Here is a 20,880-nt window from a genome sequence, read left to right as displayed (position 1 = left end):
AATCTAGGATTCAATATGCTCAGCTACATCCCTAATGGCATATTAATCACATATGCCATTACTTTTATATTGTAGAGGTGTGTAACATTTATTTTTTGATTTATAACTATCTCCTTTTCTGTGTCTACAAAAAATTCTATAAATAGAAAGCCAGTAAATAATTTACAATATGGTGATAATATAAATAGTACTCACTGCAGAACCAGGTAGTAGCTGGAACTATAGAGAACACAACTCTATTTGCTTCCTAAGATTTATGACAACTTATAATTACTTTCTTTATATGTTTTTTCTGTATTTCTTAGTAAACCATAAACTCTATTAAAATGGAATTGTTGGCCCTGGCTGGTGTTGCTCATTGGGTTGAGTACCTGCCTGAAAACAGAAGGTCGCCAGTTTGATTCCCAGGCAGGGCACATGCCTGGGTGGTGGGTCAGGTCCCCAAATGGGGGCATGTACATCAATGTTTCATCTCCCCCTCTCTCTTCCTCTCTTCCCCTTTCTCTAAAAATAAATAAAATCTTTCAAAAATAAAAATTAAATCAAAATAGGATTGTTATACACAGAAACACACCCCTTGTTGATTAGTGTACATCATCCACAGCCCTTACTACCATGCACTCAATCATTGTATGTTTATAGACAGAGGGGTACTTCGTGGAAGGAAAGGGAGGGGAGAAAAGATCAGGCCATCAAGGCCATCAAAGCCAGTCAATTTTAGACATTAAATATCACTATATAACATCCATCCTCCAGCATCAATCTGTGATAGAGTTAGTAGAAGGAAATAAGTCTGCATAACCTATAAGCTCTATCAGTCCAGGAAATGCCAACAAAAGGTTAGAATAAGAAAGTAGTATCCTGTTTTTGTTATTTTCTAATTTTTTACAATAAACATTTATCGTTTTTAATAACCCATTTCTTATTCTTAAAAGTCTTCTATGTTGAGGGGAGTAAGATACTGGGTTTTCCTCCCTTAGTTCTTTAATAAAGTTCCGGAAAACTTCAATTTTAACTGCAAACAGGAAAAGTACTATTCTATCCCTTAACAAGAATATACCCATAAAAATCAGTAACAAAATAATCCACCTCCAAGTCTCCAAAAGGAAGCAGAAAAATGCTTCTGAAACAAAACAGAAAAACATGGAAGGTAGAAGAGGCATAGCTGTGGAGGTCAATTCTTTGTGATCTAGGGTTTTTAACATCTAAATCCTCCTTCCCATGTTCGTTACAAATCTCCATGAGGTCTTAAAATAAAACAACAAAACCAAGTTCCAACCTGGCCACTACTACCTATTCACACACAAAGCTTGTCAGCTAGGTCAGAAAAACCATTAAAAGAAAAATACTTGAAAATTCCAGAATCATTTTTCCCTTCAAGAACAGCATTGGTCTCAATACCTATATTGAGTGAGAATACCAGCCAGCCTAGCCCCACCCCACAGACACCCATATACACCCACTCGGAATCTTGGAGTATACCCAGGAGCCTAAAAATAAAAATACTTACACATAAAATGATTATATGTTAGCCTGTAATTCTCACTCTTCCCACAAATAGCTACAAGCATATCATGCAACTGCAAACAGCAGTCTCTCACACCTTCCTCACAGATTAGAAGGATAATAATAGCTTTCCACAACTCAAGTCTCCGGTGGAACACCAAATATTCATAAATCAAATGAAAGTAGAAAATCCTTTTATGGCAACATAGTACTCTCCTTCAAACTAATTACAATTAGATAGGCAAACATAGATGTGCTATGACATATCTGTAAACTGAACTAGAAAATATATCAGCCATCAGCTATTTAAAGCATTATATGCAAAATTCTGACCTAAATCTCAAAATCACCAGTGCAACATGCTGTGATGGATTATACTAATCACTAATCAGCATTTATTATCAGAAAATAAGTTGACTATTTTAAAATACTGTATTTCAACATTTTTAAATATTCTGTCCATTTTATTAAAGAGTTATAAATGTCACTAGGGGCAAGAAACATGCTGCTACCTTAGGAACTCCATGAAAAGATTAACAACAGACCAAAATGTTTAAATCCCATTCGAGGACAATTTGACAGAATCAATCAAATAAATAGTAAATGTGCATACCTCTGACCTAGAAGTCTCACTTTTAAAATTATTCTCTATAAGACATATTTCACATGTTCAAGGTTATATATGCAATGATGTTCAATTATTGTACTATTTCTGCCAGCAAAAAAGAGAAAGAAGAACTTAAATTTTCACGAACAAGAGATGATTAAATAATGGTATCTCCAAACCATGGAATAAAATACTACTGTTAAAAAAAAAAAATCCTTGAGTAAATGCCTATACTGACAATGTCCATAAAGAAATCCATGATATATTCTGAAGGGTGGGGGGAAGCACGTTACAGAACTATGTAATACAATCCTATCAGTATACAAAAGTATATACATATGTATGTTTGTCTAAACACAGGAATTATTTGGATAATAAGCTATTTCTAAAGGTCAGATGAAGCCAGTATTTCCCTCGTATGTACACTTTTTTAAAACATTTTTTATTGTTAAGTACAGTTGTCCCCATTTTTCCCCCACCAGCATGTACACTTTCCTTTCTTTGTAACTCATTTTACTTTTATATATATACACATACACACACGCACTAAACTAAAGGCTTAAATAGGGACCTCAACCATTCACACTAATTATTGGGCTAGGCCCCAGGCTGATAAAGTCTCTGTGAGTAGCAGGAGGTTGGGGGGCAGGCAGAGAACCTATAAATTAAAGAGCACAGGTATCTCTGCTTCCACCCTCAGAATGTAGTGTATCAGGTTTCCAACACCAGGCATTCAGGTTGTATGACCTTAATCTGATTCTCCTAGAGACCTAAAATTACAGAACCATGTGCCTAAGGCAGCACTGTTTTGGAGGCACACCCCCTGAAAACAGCATCTCTGCTAGGAGCAGCGATGGCACTTAAAACTACAGTCAGGTTAATTGTGGTTTTTTTTAATCATTCTTACCAATCAGTTAATCAAGTCAATTGTAAGGTCTCAGCATGAGTTCTCAGCATGACAAATATCTTATCAAGCAGACACTTAGAAGCAAATACAAGGTTATTTACTAATCATAGCTGTTCTCTACTTACATCAGCAATCTGTGCCACTTAGTTTGAAAGAGTCAAGTTTCAGGTTGTATAGCCTTCCCCAATGACTCCAATCCTCACTAATATCCTGATTTCTTAAAATCCTAAAATATTAAAAATTGTTTGTAGTCATATTATCTTTCCTTTTATACCCACATCCCATATATTATGATCAGTTCAACACAAAGTTCAACAAATCCTACCGGACTCATTAAACTCTATGAATAAACACAATGAAAAGGTGCACATGTTCACAAGCCAATAACCACAAATCTGAATTCCAATCCTCTGAAAACCCAAAAACTTTTGTAACCTGTTCAGTGACAAAACCATCCCTGAACTGATACATCAATACCAATGTGTTTGATGATGGAGTTGGGCGACATGCCCCGCAACCTTGCTTGGAAAGTTAGATAATATATAGATGGATGTGTGGCATATCAACTTATTTAAATTAGAAATTCTGAATTCTGGCCCAAAAGATCTTGGATTAGGTATTTTAGGCTAAAACAAAACATCCACAACATTATAAAGACATCTATAATCAGGCAGAGCTACACAAGTTTTTAACTCTAAAATATTTTCTTAAGCAAGGTGGTAGGTAACCAGGTAATAATTGTACAATTCTTTTTGAATGAATGAAACATTTCCTAAATTTAAAATTTTAAGTGAAAAATTATAGGTACACACTGTTTTATTTACCTCCTAACAAAAGCATTTGAATTCAAAATGTTTGTTTTTTCCTTGAAACAGTAACAGCAATTAGGAAGAAGAAAGTTTTAAAGTGGTTAAGGGTCTTAAAAACATTCATTTTTTTAATCCAATAATTCCATAAACAGGAAACCAATATACTTAAATGATTCAAAATGTAGAAAAAATCAGCTACACTATGAATTATGATATACCACCTTTATTAGTAAACTTCAACTGAGAAATGTTTAAGTGAACTCTTTATGACTTAACATGGTGCCTACCGAAAACATATTTACAACCAATGTCTGATAAAAAATGTTTATAATACAGTAAATGAAAGTGGATATACATTTAACATACTCATGACTTTATAAATACATACATATATATAAAGTCCTGAGTATATTAAATGTATATCCACAGTCATGAGTATGTTAAATGTATACGTGTGTGTCTGTGTGTGTGTGTACATAAGAATAGCAAAAAAATGAGAGGAAATCTGTTTCTTTTCTTCTTAAAAGTCAAAATTTTCCAAATGGGTCTCAGTTCACAGCACAGCCTCTCCCAGGTGCCTCCAACCCCAACCCAGGCAACTACCAACCACAGCTCACTTTGTAGCTCCTATTGGGTGGTTCTGAGATGGACACAGGAGTGGCTCACCTGGGCCTGCACAAGAGCCCCTACTAAAAGGCCCAAGAACCAAAACACGCAGTGGGCAGCTTCAGACTGAAACAGAGCAACCATCCCATTAGCTCCAAAAACAACACCCAAAGAGTGGTCTTGGCACTACTGGGGCACATCTCACTCCATGCAGTCAGCCCCTCACAGCAGTTTGTCCTCTGTAGTCATGCTCAGTACTCACAGCCAGTCAGTCTGTGGGTTGGTCCCATCCACAACATGCCAAAAGAAACCAAGGCTCAACTACCACAGGAGGACACACATAACCCACACAAGAGACACTCCTAGAACACCTGGTTCAGGTGAGCAGTGATACTGAGCCACTGGACCCCACAGACACCTACTACATAAGGCCAAGACTGGAAGATATGGCAGATCTACCTCATAAATAGAAACAAACCCAAAGAGGCAGCCAAAATGAGGAGACAAAGAAACATGTCACAAATAAAAGAATAGGACAAAACTTAAGGGAAAAAAGGACAAAAAGTAGGAGAGCAATCTACCGGATACAGAGTTCAAAACACTATTTATAAGGATGCTCAATGAATTTAGGGAAAGAATAGATGAACTCACTAAGAACTTAAACAAAGAAACAGGAATCATAAAAAAGGACATAGAAACCATAAAAAATCACAAATAAATAATTCAATTAATCACATATTAGAAATCAACAGCAAATTAGATGAAGCTGAGAATCAAATCACCAATTCAAAGACAAGGTAGCAGAAAACAATCAGAATGAAAGAAAAAGGAATAAAAAAAAATTGGGATAGTTTAAGGGACTTATGGGACAACATCAAGCATACCAACATTCACATCATAGGGGTACCAGAAGAAGAGAGAGAGCAAGGAATAGAGAACCTATGTGAACAAATAATGATGAAAAACTTTCTTAACCTGGCTAAGGAAATAGACATACAAGTTCAGGACATATAAAGTCCCAAACATGATGAACCCAGAGAGGCCCACACCAAGAGACATAATTAAAATGCCAAAGGTTAAAGACAAAGAGAAAATGTTTAAAGCAGCAAGAGAAACGCAGTCAGTTACCTACAGGGGAGCTCCCATACGATCAACTGATTTCTCAACAGAAACTTAGCACACTAGAAGGGATTGGCACAAAATATTCAAAGTAATGAAAAACAAGAAGCTACAACCAAGATCACTCTACAAAGCAAAGCTATCATTTAGAATCAAAGGAAAGGTAAAGAGCATCCCAGACAAAAAAAAAAAAAAACAAAGGCTAAAGGAGTTCATCACCACCAAACCAGTATTGCAAGAAATAGTAAAGGGACTTCTTAAAAACTAAGGAAAAAAATGTTAAATTATGAATGATAAAATGGCAACTACATAACTATCAATAATTACTTTAAATATAAATGGATTAAATGTACCAATCCAAAGACAAAGGTGGCTGAAGGATAAGAGAACAGGACCTATATTTATGCTGCCTGTAAGAGACCCACTTCAAATCAAAACAAAAACACAGACTAAAAGTAATGAGATGGAGAAAACTAATTAGTACAAATGGAAATGGAAAAAAAAAAAAAAAACCTGGGGTAGCAAATATGTATAGCAGACAAAACAGACTTTTAAAAAGGCTATAAAAGGAGACAATGAAGGACATTACATAATTATAAAGAGATGAATCCAACAAAAGGATATTACCCTTACAAACATTTACATACCCAAGGTAGAAGCACCTAAATATATAAAACCAATTTTGACACACATAAAGGGAAAGAATGACAGTAACAGTCATAGTAACACCCCATTGATATCAATGGATACATCATCCAGACAGAAAATCAATATGGATAAAAGCAGCCTTAAATGAAACCTTAGTCCAGATGGATCAAACTGATACTTTTAGAATATTTCACCCTAAAGCAGCAGAATACACACTTTCCAAGAACATATAAAATGTTTTTCAGAATAGACTACATGTTAGGCCACAGAACAAGTCTCATTAAATTTAAGAATAATGAGATCACACCAAGCATCTTCTCTAATCACAATGGTATAAGATTAAAAATTAATTACAAGAAGAAAACTGAGAAACATATAAACACACAGAGGCTAAACATGATACTAAAAATGAATGGCTTAACAATTTGATGAAGGAAGAAATCAAAAGACACTTTAAGACAAATGAAATAAAATTACAACAAACTAAAACCTATGGGGCACAGCCAAAGCAGTTCTAAGAGGGAAGTTCATAGCTGTACAACCCACCTTGAGAAATAAACAAAAAAAAATCTCCAATCTACAATGTAACCTTAAACCAAAAGGAACTATTAGAAAAAGAAGAACAAACAAAGCCCAGTCCTCTAGGGGATGAGCACAGGGTGAGTTCACAACTCAGGCTGCCATTTCTTGGCATCTCTGGAGCAGCCACCCCATCCTCAATCTTGCTTGGGACCTCTCCCCTCTGGTCACAAAGCATGGTCATCCCAGCCCAGTAACAGACATGCTGAGCTTCTTCCACAGAACACTCAGGCATCAGTCAATACATAAAATGCTGAAAAGAAATGACTCCAAGGAGATCAATTAACTGCTACACACATTCCTACAGCTGGAGATTCTAAGTCCATCATCCTGTGTTGGATGTCCCTTCAGGATGGTACTGATGTTAGTGTGGACTTGCTGAAAAAAGCCAAACATCAAGATCTGTTTGATCAGATTATGTACCACCTGGACCTTACTGAAAGTGACAATTTGGACTGAGATTTATGGATTTGGCACAAGTAGCACATTAGCTGGATGGTACAAATAGTATCAAAATGGTCCTGACTGGTATAGCTCAGCTGGTTGGACATCATCCCACAAAACAAAAGGTCACCAGCTTGATTCCCAGTCAGGGCACATGCCTGGGTTGTGGGTTCAGTCCCCAGTCAGGGCACCTACAGGAGGCAACTGATCGATATTTCTGACATCAAAGTTTCTCTGTCTTCCTCTCTCCCTTTTCCTCTCTTTAAAAATAAATAAAATCCAAAGAGTATTAAAAAGCACATAAAAACTGGTTCACCCTATTATCTGCATTTTCAAGTTAAGTTTTATTCCTCAGAACCAAATTATCTTCATGAAGAGCTAACTCAGCATTATTTGTTCTTCAATTGATTAAAACAAGATGTTCTCAGTGGAAATTAGAGTGTCCCTTAGATACAACAGTTCAGTTGGCAGTTTATAACTTGCAAGCTGAACTTGGTGATCATGCTAAGCATTGTCCTGAACATGAACCTGAGTGATATCTCAGGAGTTTTTTCAGGATATCTCAGGAAAAGATTTGTATTTGCGAAGAAGATACCCATTTTCACTCCACCTCATGCCATCCAAATAGATTGAGGTTATAAGAATCAGACACACTAAAAGCACACTCGAAAGGAAACATATCCAGATAAAATATATCTGTCTGTAGTGATATTTTTCTAAGATGACCCATGCCTTAACTTCACTTAAGTGCCTAAAATTCTATACTTTTCATTAATATAATATTTCATTAAAAAGTTATATGTTGAGAAACACAAGTATTTTAATTTACCAAATGGTCTAGAAATCACATTAATAATGTGATTCATGTACACAGATAAATCTAAATGGTTACTTTTGCATGTTTAACTAGATAATCAATAGTTAACTGAATGGTTCCATTACTACTGAATAGTTGTACAAAATGGAAAATGTGTTTACTTTTGTCTTTTCAATTTCCTCTGTTTTCTCTTTTATCTCATGCATTTAATAAATTTCCCAATTTGCAACAGCTTAATAATCTGGCCTTGTACAACCTTTAAAATAAAATTCTGAAGCCAAAACTAAAAAATAGTAATAATAATCACAAAGCCCAAAGTGAGGAGAAGAAAGGAAATAATAAAGATCTGAGCAGAAATTAGAACAGCATCCAAGAAAACACTACAAAAGATCAATGAAACCAAGAACTGGTTCTTAATACAATAAACAGAATTGATAAACCTTTACCTAGACCAATCAAGAAAAAAAGAAAGAGGACCCAAAATAATGAAATCAAAAATAAAAGAGAAGTAACAACTGACACCGTAGAAATACAAAGGATTATAAGAAAATATTACAAACAACTGTATGCCAATATATTGAACAACTGAGATGAAAAGGATAAATTCCTAGAATCATACAATCTTCCAAGACTGAAGAAACAGAAATAGAAAATATGAACAGACTAATAACTACTAAGGAAATCAATCATTAATCAAACTCCTAACAAACAAAAGTCCTAGACCAGATGGCTTCACAGATAAATTCTACCAAACATTCAAAGAAGAACTAACACCTATACTTCTCAAACTAATCCAAAAAATTCAAGAAGGAATGCTCCCAAACTCGTATTACAAGGACAGCATTACCCTGATTCCAAAACCAAACAAAGACATTACAAAATAATAAAAACATGGGCCAATATTTCTGATGAACATAGATGTAAAAAATCCTCAACAAAATATTAGCGAACCTAATTCAGCAATACATTAAAAACATCATACACCATGACCAACTGGAATTTATCCCTGGGATGTAAAGTTAATATCTTGCAAATCAATTAAATAGCTTCAAATCAACTTACATGATACACCACATAAATAAAACAAAGGATAGAAATTATATGATTATATCAATAGATGCAGAAAAAGCAACTGACGAAATCCAACATCCATTTATGATAAAAAAAACTCTCAGCAAAATGGGAACAGAGAGAACATACCTCAGCACAGCAAAGGCCATCATGACAAACTCACAACTAACATCACTCTCAACAGTGAAAAGCTAAGTCTTAAGATCAGAAACAAGACAAGGAAGACCACTTTCACCACTTCTATTCAACATAGTAGTGGAGCTTCTAGCTACAGCAATCAGACAATAAAAATTCTTTTAAAAAAAGAGAAGGATCCAAAAATTTTTTTAAAGAAGTAAATCTGTCATTAGCAGATGACATGATACTATGCAAAGAGGACCCTACAGAGTCCACCAAAAAAATATTCAAAATTGGTACCACTTTAATACACCAATAATAAACTACCAGAAAGATAAATTAAGAAAACAATCCCATTTACAACTGCATCTAAAAATAAATTTAACCAAGAAGGTAAAAGACCTGTACTTGAAAAAATTAAAAAACACTGAAGAAAGAAATTTAAGATACAAATAAATGGAAACGTATTCCATGCTCACAAATAGGAAGAATCAACATCCTTAAAATGTCCTCACTACCCAAAGCAATCTTAGATGTAAATGCAATCCCTACCAAAATACCAATGGCATTTTTCACAGAACTAGAACAAATAATCCTAAAATTTATATAGAATCACAAAAGAACCCAAATAGCCACAGCAATCTTGAGAAAGAAGAAAAAAGATGGTGACAGCACACTACCTGATATCAAACTATACAAGGCTATAGTAATCAAAACAGCATGGTACTGGCATAAAAGCAGACACATATATCAATGAAACAGAATGGAGAGCCCAGAAATAAATGGTCAATTAACCTATGACAAAGAAAGCAATAATATACAATAGGGTAGTAAAGACTATTCAATAAATGGTGTAAAGTCTATTCAGTAAATGGTGTTGGGAAAACTGAACAGATACATGCAAAAAAAAATGAAACTAGATCACTTTTTTATACCCTATATAAGAATAAACTCAAAATGGATTAAAGACTTAAATATAAGACTCTAAATCATAAAACTGCTAGAAGAAAACAGGCAGTAAACTCTCTGACATTGCTCTTAGTAATATTTTTTGGATATGTCTCCTCCAGCAAGGGAAAAAGAAAAATAAATAATTAAATGGGACTACATCAAACTAAAAAGGTTTTTGCACAGCAAAGGAAACCATCAACAAAATGAAAAGACAACCTACTGAATGAGAGAGGGTATTTACCAGTGATACATCCAGAAAAAATTAATATCCAAAATATATAAGGAACTCATACAACTTAAAACTAAAAGACAATCTGATTTAAAAATGGGCAATCTGTATTAACACTTCTCCAAACAGGATGTACAGACGGTCAAAAAACATGAAAAAATGTTCAATGTTACCAATCACCAGAGAAATGCAAATTAAAACCACAATGAGGTATGAAGAGCTATCATCAATAAATAACAAACAAGTGCTGGTGAGGATGCGGAGCAAATGTGCACTGCTGGTGGGATTGCAAATTGGTACAGCCACCACTGAAAACAGTATGGAGGCTACTCAAAAAATTAAAAATAGAACTACCATATGATCCAGCAATCACACCTCTTGAAATTTAAAACAATAATTCAGAAAGATATTAATGCACTCCTTTGTTCATTGCAGCTTTATTTATGATAGCCAAGATATGGAAGCAACTTAAGTGTCCATCAACAGACAATTGGAAAAAGATGTGGTGCATACATAAAATGGAATACTACTCAGCCATAAAAAATGAAATCTTGCCATTTGCAATAACATGGATGGACCTAGAGCTCATTATGATAAGTGAAATAAGTCACACAGAGAAAAACAGATTTGACTCCACTTACATGTGAAATCTAAAAAACAAAAATGAGCAAACAAACAAACTCCTAGATACTGAGAACAAACTGAAGGTGGGAGGGTGCTTGTGGGGGCTGGATCAAAGGGGTGAAGGAATTAAGAAGTATAAAATGGCACTTACAAAATAGGGGGATGAAAAGTACAGCATAGGGAACATAGGCAATAATACTGTAATAACTCTGTATGGTATGAGGGGTGTACTAGACTCACCGGGGGATCACTTCCTCGATTCTATTAATGTCCAACCACTATGCTGTACACCTGAAACTAAAATAACATTGAATGTCAACTGTAATTGAAAAAATAAATAAAATTAAATTTAAAAACTGATAATTCTATTACTGGAAAATTTTTAAACATGTCTGGAAGTAGGTGAGTATATGAATCCACTCTTTCAACAGTAAATTTTATAAAATCTAAATACAGATCAAGTATTTCTGAGAAAAACCTAGCATCTGAGTTAAGATATGCTGTAAAAGTATACAATTGATCTCAAAGACTTAATTTGAAAAAATAATGTAAAATTGCCCATTAATAATTTTTTAAATATGTTTCAACCTGTCAAAATGACATTTTGGATGTTTCTGGTTAAATTAAATACATTATAAAATTATAAAATCTAACAGTTTCTTTTTACTCTATAATGTCATCCCTAAAATTTTAATTACATATGTGTCTCATATTATGTGTCTATTGGACAGCACTTTCTAGAGGTTCCTGTTGCCCCATGATAGCCATCAACAGGTCAGTGAACAGCATCCACCATCCCTCTAGCTCAGTGCTGTCCAACAGGACCTTCCTGATTATGGAAGTGTTCTGCATCTGATGACGACTGGGTGGTGGTGATGGTGGTGATTGTATCTGACTCACAGATCCCTTAGGATATTGTGGAGCCAGAGTTCTTGGGGGACTGGAGAATACCATCTATTATTTTCACTTTTCTCTGGGGGAAAGGAAGTAGCTACAAAAACTGCACATCAGTGCTGTGCCACAGAACTTTCTGTGACAGTGGAAATGCTGTTTATTTGTACTGTCCAATACAGGGCCACTAGTCCTGTCTGGCTATTGAGAAGATGGAGTATTGCTAGTGCGAGTGAGGAAGTAAATTTTAAACCTTATTTCATTTAAATTAGTACAAATTTAAATAGCCATATATGGCTAATGACTATTGTATTAGCCAACACTGCTTCTAAGCCTACCTTCTCCATCTGAAAGTCTGGGAGTCACCTTAGTCTCCTCCATCCCCATCAACTCTCCTTTCCCCCTCAGAAGTATACACACACAGAGATACTGAATTACCCAGGCCTGTGTTCTTTAAAGCTTTCAATTCTGTATGCTTCTAGACCTTCACTGTCACTGCTTTCCTTTCCGATGGGTCCTACATGACCCTTAAGACTCAGGAAAGAGGTAAAAGCTAAAGACAGAAAAACAAATACTCGACATACAGATAAAAAATTAAATATAGGAGATGAATCATCCACAGAAATTCAAACATTTAATGAATGGGTAGAAAAAGTTCAACAAAGGTGATTGAGAAAGAGAGCCCAGAGACCCAGGAAGAAAATCTGAAGCATAATCTGAGGACCTCAAAAGAAGTGACAGTTTTACAAATGAAGGAGAAATCAACTGTCAAAGGCTGCTTAGTAGGCACTCTTGAAGATGGCTCTGAAATATCATTCAGATGAATACAACTCTGCCTCCTAGTATTCATGCTCTTGTGGGACCACCACTCCCCCTCCCCTTGTGTGTGTTGGACCTAGTAACTCCCTTCTAATGAACAGAATACAACAAAAGTGCTAGAATGTCACTTCCTAGATTAGGTTACAAAATCACTCCCCATCTCCTCCACAGAATTCTCACCTAGGAGAAGCAAGATGCCATGTAGCTTATAATCCTATGCAGAGACCCAAATGGCAAAGAGACTGATTTCTCCAGCAAGAGCTAACAAGGACTTCAAATCTCCCAAGAGCCACATGAGTGAGCTTGGAAGCAGACTCTCCCCCAGTCACCTTTGAGATGACTGCAGTCCTAGTCAACATTTGATTGCAGCCTTATGATTGACCCTGAATCAGACACACCACACCCAGATATCTGATCCACAGAAATGTTGAAATAATAAATGTTTGCTGTTTTCAGTTTGGAGGTAATTTGTGCCATGGCAATACACAACCAGTAAGCTGCTAAGAGGTAAAATAAGGGGACAGAAAAGAAGCCATTGTCTTTAAAGACATTAGTAACCCTAGCAAAACAGTTTTCAGTGTAATTGTGGAGACAGAGACAAGACAGAAATAGATTGAGAACATCACTGGTGAAGAAATGGAGATGTATAGCAAATGTAGTCAATTCTTTTAACAAATTCTTTCAGAGAACAATTTAGAGCAAGAGTTAGAGAAAGGATGAAGTTGAAGAGTTTTTTGTAAAGATGAGAGACACTTTTTAAAGTTTAAGTGATGATAATAAAAAGCCAATAGGTGGAAAAATACATTCTTAAAGAACTTCATTCCATTTTCAAGAAATCCCAGGGTACCTCCTTCCATGCAGCCCTTTCAATTAGAGGTTATTAAGGTTCTCATACTCCATACCCAACATTGGAAAATGAAGCTGGTACCAATCATTCTTCCAATGCCAACCCCAGACTATCATTCCTGAATCCTCACGTAAAATCCTTGTTACTCTGATTCTCATGCTATTCAGCAACACAGTCTTCTACTTCTTACTCTGAGCTAATAACCACCTGGACTTCCAGAGATCCACACTCATTAAGGATATGCGGGCAACTAGTTCGCACTGCTACTATCTTTTATGCCACCACTCCAGGGTCATTTCAATACACACATGAATAAGTCACCTAACACCAGTTCCTCAAATCCATCATCCTCAGTAAGCAACTCTCTAATCCCTGGATATAGCCATTTACAACCAACTGTGAAGTCAGTTTTATTATTATCCATTCATTCATCAAATATGTAGTAAGTCTCTATTATCTGCTCAGCAGAGAACACATGATCCCTGTTCTCATGAAATCTAAATCATATTTTTTCACATTTTCAACAAAAATAGCATGAAAAATAGCTTAAGTATAGATTCATTACAATTACTACGTTTCTTTATTTATCAGTCTAGGAACCACATCAATTCTAGGAAATCAGAATTATTGTCTGATGTGACCTAGTGAATCTATGCTGAATCCTAGTGAACACTACTTCCCTTGACAAGGCTTCCATAACTACCTTTTAAATACTGTATTCCAAAATAGTGCTAGAGCTCAGTATTAGATTCATCAACCCATACATGTGTAACTATGATGCCCAACACAGTAGCCACGAGTCGCAATGGCTATTTAAATTAATTTCAATAAAATTAATTCAGTTTCTCAGTCACACTAGCCATAGTTCAATAGGCACATGTGATGAGGTGGCTACTGTAATGAATGGTAAAGACATAGAACACTTCTATCAGCACAGAAAACTCTATTGGACAGTGCCGATCTAACATTTTTGTCATTCACTTCCTTCCTCCCAGAAAAAAACATAAAATGATAGGTGTCATTTTCTTTTCTTTTTTTTTTTTTTTCATTTTCTAGTCTCCTGACAACTCTCTGGGGATCCACAAACATCCTAAGAAATCCCATTCCATCATCACCATCATCACCATCACCATCGCCACCACCGACCATCATCATAAGAGCAGTTAATTTTTATTGACTACCTACTATATTCCAAGCACTTTATTAAAAGCTTTGTAAGTACTGCTTGCTTTATTCTTCAACAGTTACACTCCCATTTTATGAGAAAATTCCCATTTTATGGATGAAAAAATTAACTGAGTTTTAGATAATAAAGTAACTCACTCAAAATTAAACAGCGAGGAAGTAACAGCTATCCATAGGCAGTTTAACCAAATTAATAATGTAATTATTTTGCCCTTTTTAGACAACACACTTTTAACTAAAAGAAGTGATACCAACACCTCACACTGGCATCTGACATTGCAAACTACTTTCAGATCCCCTAACTTGCCCTGCAGCTTTCTTGGCTTAGGGCTCTGCACATGCCGTTCCTTCTGCTTGCATGCTTTTCATTTAACCAACTCCTACTTATCCTTAAGATCTCATCTTACATCTTCCCGCCATCCAGTTTAGGGATCCACTCTATGAGCTGATGTAGAAAACCCAGTATGTCACCGACTGAACACTACAAACTCCGGCTAACTTTTCCTCTTCTCACACTAGTATGAAACTCCTTAAGAATAAGGGAGCCTGTCCCTTATTCATCATGGAATCCATCTGGTCTGGCCCAGGACTTGGAACACAAACAGTACTCAATAAACATTTGATAAATGAAGGAAAAATGGAACAAGATGCAAAGATAATCAAACCACTTCACCAGGATCCTGGTCAGGCAGCTCAGTTGGTTAAAGCATCATCCCAATGTACCAAGGTTGCAGGTTTGATCCCTAGTCAGGGCACATACAAGAATCAACCAATGATGCATAAATAAGTGCAACAACAAACTTGCGCGTGTGCTCGCTCACGCTCTCCCTCCTTTCCCCTCTCTCTCTTTTCCCCTCTCCGTCTCTCCCTCTCTCTCTCCCCTCCTCTGTCTGTGTCTCTCTCTGTCTCTTTCTGTCTCTGTCTCTGTCTGTCTGTCTGTCTCTCTCTCTCTCTCTATATATATATATACACACATATGATAATTTTAAAAATAATTTCACAAGTCTTCAAACAAATAAAACATTATCTAATTTGACTTTTACACAACTCTATGCTTCTATTCAATCATAGAATGTTAAAATATGAACTAAATGTCTTCACTGCCAATTAGCTGGTAACAAAGTATTTCACAAACATTTTTCCCACATAATAGGCAAAACAATTCTTAAAAACTAAAGGAGGGGTGATTGCTCATGGGTTTGGGGGTTGTTTGGGAGTGATATAAACATTCTAAAATTGGTTGTCAGGATGGTTGCACAAACAAAATTGAATTGTACACTTTAAATGGGTGAATTGCAAGTCATGTGAATTATCTCCCAATAAAACTATAAGACAAAGTTATGAAACAAAGAGTCTGCAGCTAGACTTAAATTATGAAAAAAAATTAAGACTGCAAAAAACACCTAAGAGATAAAAATACTTGTTATATTTATGTAATTTTAAAATAGCTAAATGCCACATTATTGCACAAAGTTTCACTGGTTAGGAAAAACAATAAATTGGAAATAGTAATTGCCTTCAGGAATAATAGGATGGGATAGGACTTACTTTTCCCTGTGTAATCATTTATACCTTCTGATTTGGTACATGTATTACCTATTTTTTTAAAAAATAAGTATACATAAGATTGTAACAACAAAGTCACTTCTCTACTTAGTGCAGTAAAAGTAGGTACTCCCAGGCTGCCTCTTTTGTTCCGAAGAGAATAAAGAATAATATATAAATCAATCTTGGGATATTTGTCTCATCTCACACTAGCAAGCATTTAGTCATTTCTCTGGTATTAGACATTATAATTAAGCAGCACTGCCTCTTAATCAACACTGACACACATTTAAACAATGACACAGTTGATCTTTCCCTCCTTGAAAATTTCCTTTCCTTCATTTCTAGGATATCACACTCCCCTGGTTTTCCTCACTCAGTGCCTCCTATCAATCTCCTTTGCTGGGTTCCTCCTCATTTCCCCAGAAAATATCTAGAGAGTAAGTTCCATGAAGGCAGGGCTTTTTGTCATCTTTATTCACTACTGTAACCCCAAAAGCTAAAAAAGTGCCCAGAACCATACTCAATAATAACTGTTAAATGAATAAATGAATGAAACAGTGCACCAAGACATGCTGAAGGCATAATGAAGAGCCATAAAAATAAAATACACTGCATGTAGCCTGTATTTTGTTTACTTGTTTACATATTTCTCTGAAAATTGATAGTTCATGTACTAATTGTTATTTGATTAACCAAAATACTTCATTCATTCCCTGTTCTTTCTCCATCAATGTTTTTGATACAGTATGTGTAAAATGCACATTTAACAGGTTTTATACTACTTCTAAAAGCATAAATGTGGTGTAGAAGAAGAGCAGTTGTTGCTATTACAACCTTCACTGTTGTTTTGTTTCCAGTATCAATGTTGAATTAACAGACTGATATACTCGTCTGACTTTACTAATAGGAAAAAAAAAAAAACACTTAAGCAGACTCAACAAGGATATCACAGTAATGACCAGCAAGTGACATTTCTTGTAAAATAAATTGTAGGGTTTTTACTAATTCAAAATATATATGCCCCCCTGTGTTCATTGCTGCATTATTTACAATAGTCAAGATTTGAAAGCAGCCCAAGTGCCCATCAGTAGATGAGTGGATAAAAAACCTATGGTACATTACACAATGGAATATTACTGGGCCGTAAAAAAGGGGGCAATCTTACCCTTTGCAACAGCCTGGAATGACTTGGACAGCATTATGCTCAGTGAAATAAAGAGCCAGTCAGAGAAAGACAAGTACCATATGATTTCACTCATATGTGTAATCTAATGAACAAAATAAACTAACAAAACAGAAAAAGACTCATAGAGAACAGACTGACAACAGTCAAGAGGGGAAAAGGGTTGAGGGGCTGGGTGAAAAAGGTGATATGATTAAGCACAAAAAAAAAAAAGAAAGAAAGAAAATCCTCACAGACACAGACAATAGTACAGCGTTTCCAGAGGGGAAGGGGGCTGGGGGGAGATAAAAGAGGCTAAAGTAGGAATAAATGGTGATGGAAGGAGACTTGACTTAGGGCAGTGAACACACAATACAATATACAGATGATGTATTATAGAATCATATACCTGAAACCAACAAAATGTCATTAACCAATGTCACCCCAATAAATTCAATAAATTTTTAAAAATGTAGGGGCTTTTTTCAGGCATAAGAAATTCTAAAGAGAAACAGGTAATTTCTACCTTTACACTGTCCCCAAATCATATGATCTCCTTCCCACAAGGAGAAGAATCACATCTTACTGTCAGCCATGCAAGTGTCATTTAGCAATACACATAGTTTCACCTGGAATCTTCACATTTGTCCCCATGGGTACCCAATTAAATCAAACTGTAATATAAAACCCCAAACTAAACATGTGAATTCAAATTTTTCCTTCTAAGTAATCCAAAATCAAAACTATTCATCATACCAACTTACAATTTGATCTATCTGGATACAGGTAAATTTTTTATTTATAATTAGAATCGGACCACGCCTTTTCTCTTAATAGCTATTGTATCATCTGATTTCCGTAAGTCTCTTCAGGCAGGCGGATTTGCTAGAAGGTAACAGTCTGCTCATTAAGTAGGCATGTTAAAAGAGGCAATGATCTGCAACTACTGACACTGACATCTGTAAATTTCTCTCTTGGGTTACAGGAAAGCACTTCCCTGGCTACGTTCCCAAATAAATTGAATAAGCCTTGGGAAAGTCATTGCCTAATTTCTATTTCATGATGGTCTCTCTTCCTCCACAAATAAATTATTGAGAGTCACAGCTACTTCCATCCATTACATAATACATGTCCATCACAGGCCCTGTGTCTGAGCAAGAAATAGCTTAGAACACTGGCAAGTAAGGCTGGTGAGTACTGGAATCTCACAGGGAGCAGGAATCCAGAAAAGAAGATTCTGATTTAATGTGCTAAGTTGTGAAACACCGATGTGAAGAACACTGAATACTGTTTACTCTTCGTAATATCTCCCTATGAAGTGGCAGGCACATGCCCCCAGTATGTTATTAAAGATCACTTTAAAGCAACTCACTCCAAGAACATTTCTCAGAAATTGAGGGGTCTACTGGAGAAAAAAAAAAAACTATTCTACTTCACTTTTGAAGTATTTCATAGAGAAATCAAAATTGAGAAATAAAAATAATAAATAATAGTGTTAAATGAACACAAATGTCTAAATGTCAAGGTCTATTGGGAAAAAAAAAGCTGTTAAGGACAGTTGTGCTTTAAAACATTTAAGCATTGTTCATATAATTAGCTCAACAGAACTGTTCAAATTGTTCATTTTATCCATCTAAAACAGTGAACCTTGACAACCACCTGCAACTATTACTCAGAAACGTGTCTTCCAAAGCAACCACCTGATTCTCAGGCCTTCTCTTAAGGGACCAAGACAGAGCTTGTAAATGTAGTGAAAAAAGATCTTTCCGACAATGAAAAAAGACTGGAAGGTAACACCTTTTAAGGACCAAAAAGTGTAATGAGACCTATTTCCCTAATGTTGCTACCTGACTGAAGTTCTTGAAGGGTGTAAAACTTCAAACCCACCCACTCTCACAATTCATTCTCTGAGCCAAGGCAGAGAAGAATTCTCTTCCCTCCCAATCCATCCGCTCACCCCGTCAGAAAGAAAAAACGAAAAATAACCAAAACCCTAAGGTAGAAATGTGGGACCTAGGGCAGTAGCTTCTCCTACTGCCTCAAAGGCAACATCCACAGCTAATCTTCCTTTTGAAATACAACTATTCATCTATCTTACCATTTCCCAGAAGCAAAAAAAAAAAAAAAAAAAAAATCCTCATCTTCAACATTTTACACCAATCACCCAAACCCACAGATCCACCCTGGCTGCACCCCAGCCTCTGCATGGCTCCCCAATTTCTCCATCTCGCCACCACTTCGCCCGTAACATCACTTCTCATCAACCTTTCACAATCGCTTCTCCAAGCGTCCAGAGCATCTCGCATCTCCCACCTCCCACCTCCCACCCCGGGTTCCCCAAATCTATAGCCTCCGCTCCAGTCCAATCCCGGAGCTCCGTTGGGTGGAGCCCGTCGGTGGGCTGGGGTGGGTTGAGACTGGTTGAGGGTGGGGTCGCCCCTCCCTGGACTTCCCCATCCCCCCCCCCCACTCCCCCCACCCCGGGCAGGGACTAGAAGGGGAGGGGGTCGTGAAGCCTCACCTACAGCTCCGCCTCTCCCCTCCCCGGGGGCGCGCTTCCCTGCCCCAGCCAGGGCCGTGTGGAAGAAGCAGGGTAAGAAAAGGCAAAAAGCCTCAGGGCCAGCGACCGGCGCGAAGCTCTAGGTCCCGCCCGACTTCCCAGATGCCACCACCGCGGCCGTCTCACCCTGCTCAGGGTTTCTGCCGTTGCTGCTACTGCTGCTGCCGCCGCCCCGGCGCCGCCAACACCGCCACCACCGCCACTACAGCCACAGCCACAGCCACAGCACGGCCCGGCGCCCACCTACGTCACTGCGCCCCGCCCCCTGCGCGAGACACCTAGCCCCGCCCCCAGGCTTCGTCCGGGTGGTATCCGGAGCTCCGCCTTCCCCCTTGCCTGGCCACCTCGTTTCCCCGCGTCCTCCGTGAACGCGTCTCCGTGGCCTGCAGGCCTCCGGCCCCTTCCAGGGAAAGGCGGGTTAAGGCCCAGGAGCCGACGGTGACTCAGGCTCCGGCGGTGGCTCAGCGCTGAAGCTGAGTCACGGGCGCGGGACGTCCACACGTCCACACCCCCATACGCGGCCCCTGCGGCCAAGGGAGCGGAGAGCCGGGGCCCGCTCAGGAAAGCCGCGGTAGGTGGGAGCTGGGAAAGGCGGCGTTTGTCTCCTTCTGCTTGCCGTAGGAGGTGGACCGGTCGGGCACGAAGAGCGGAATCGCTCTTACAAACCTTACAGTCGCCCCACCCCCGCCTTGGCACGGCCCGTTATACAAGCCTGAGACCGGTGCCGCTATAGGGAATAGCTCGAAGGATTGGCGGTGCGATCCCGCCTGCGCTCTCACGACCTCAGTGGGCACCCTGTGTCCTTGGGAAATTGGGTTTTCCCCACCCTTAGCT

The 20,880-nt window shown here is 37.5% G+C and overlaps 1 protein-coding gene across 18 annotated transcripts in view; it reads right to left on the bottom strand.

The window, feature by feature from the left end:
* Positions 1-20,679, bottom strand: part of ERC1 (ELKS/RAB6-interacting/CAST family member 1) — a 536,970-nt gene extending 516,291 nt beyond the window's left edge. For 14 of the 18 annotated variants that reach the window (XM_053920834.2, XM_053920839.2, XM_053920843.2 and 11 more), the window contains exon 1: positions 20,173-20,326. The gene's annotated coding sequence lies outside the window, so the exon portion shown is untranslated. Of the gene's footprint in view, positions 1-11,274; positions 11,332-20,007; positions 20,152-20,172; positions 20,327-20,390 lie in introns of those variants that run through there. The other 4 variants (XM_053920836.2, XM_053920835.2, XM_053920847.2 and 1 more) reach the window with 4 other exon arrangements.
* Positions 20,680-20,880: the final 201 nt, after the last annotated feature.

This window comes from Desmodus rotundus, chromosome 3 (genome assembly GCF_022682495.2).
Source record: "Desmodus rotundus isolate HL8 chromosome 3, HLdesRot8A.1, whole genome shotgun sequence".
NCBI classification, from domain to species: domain Eukaryota; kingdom Metazoa; phylum Chordata; class Mammalia; order Chiroptera; family Phyllostomidae; genus Desmodus; species Desmodus rotundus.
Note: the sequence above shows the minus strand (reverse complement) of the source record. Positions and strands in the feature narration are given on the sequence as shown.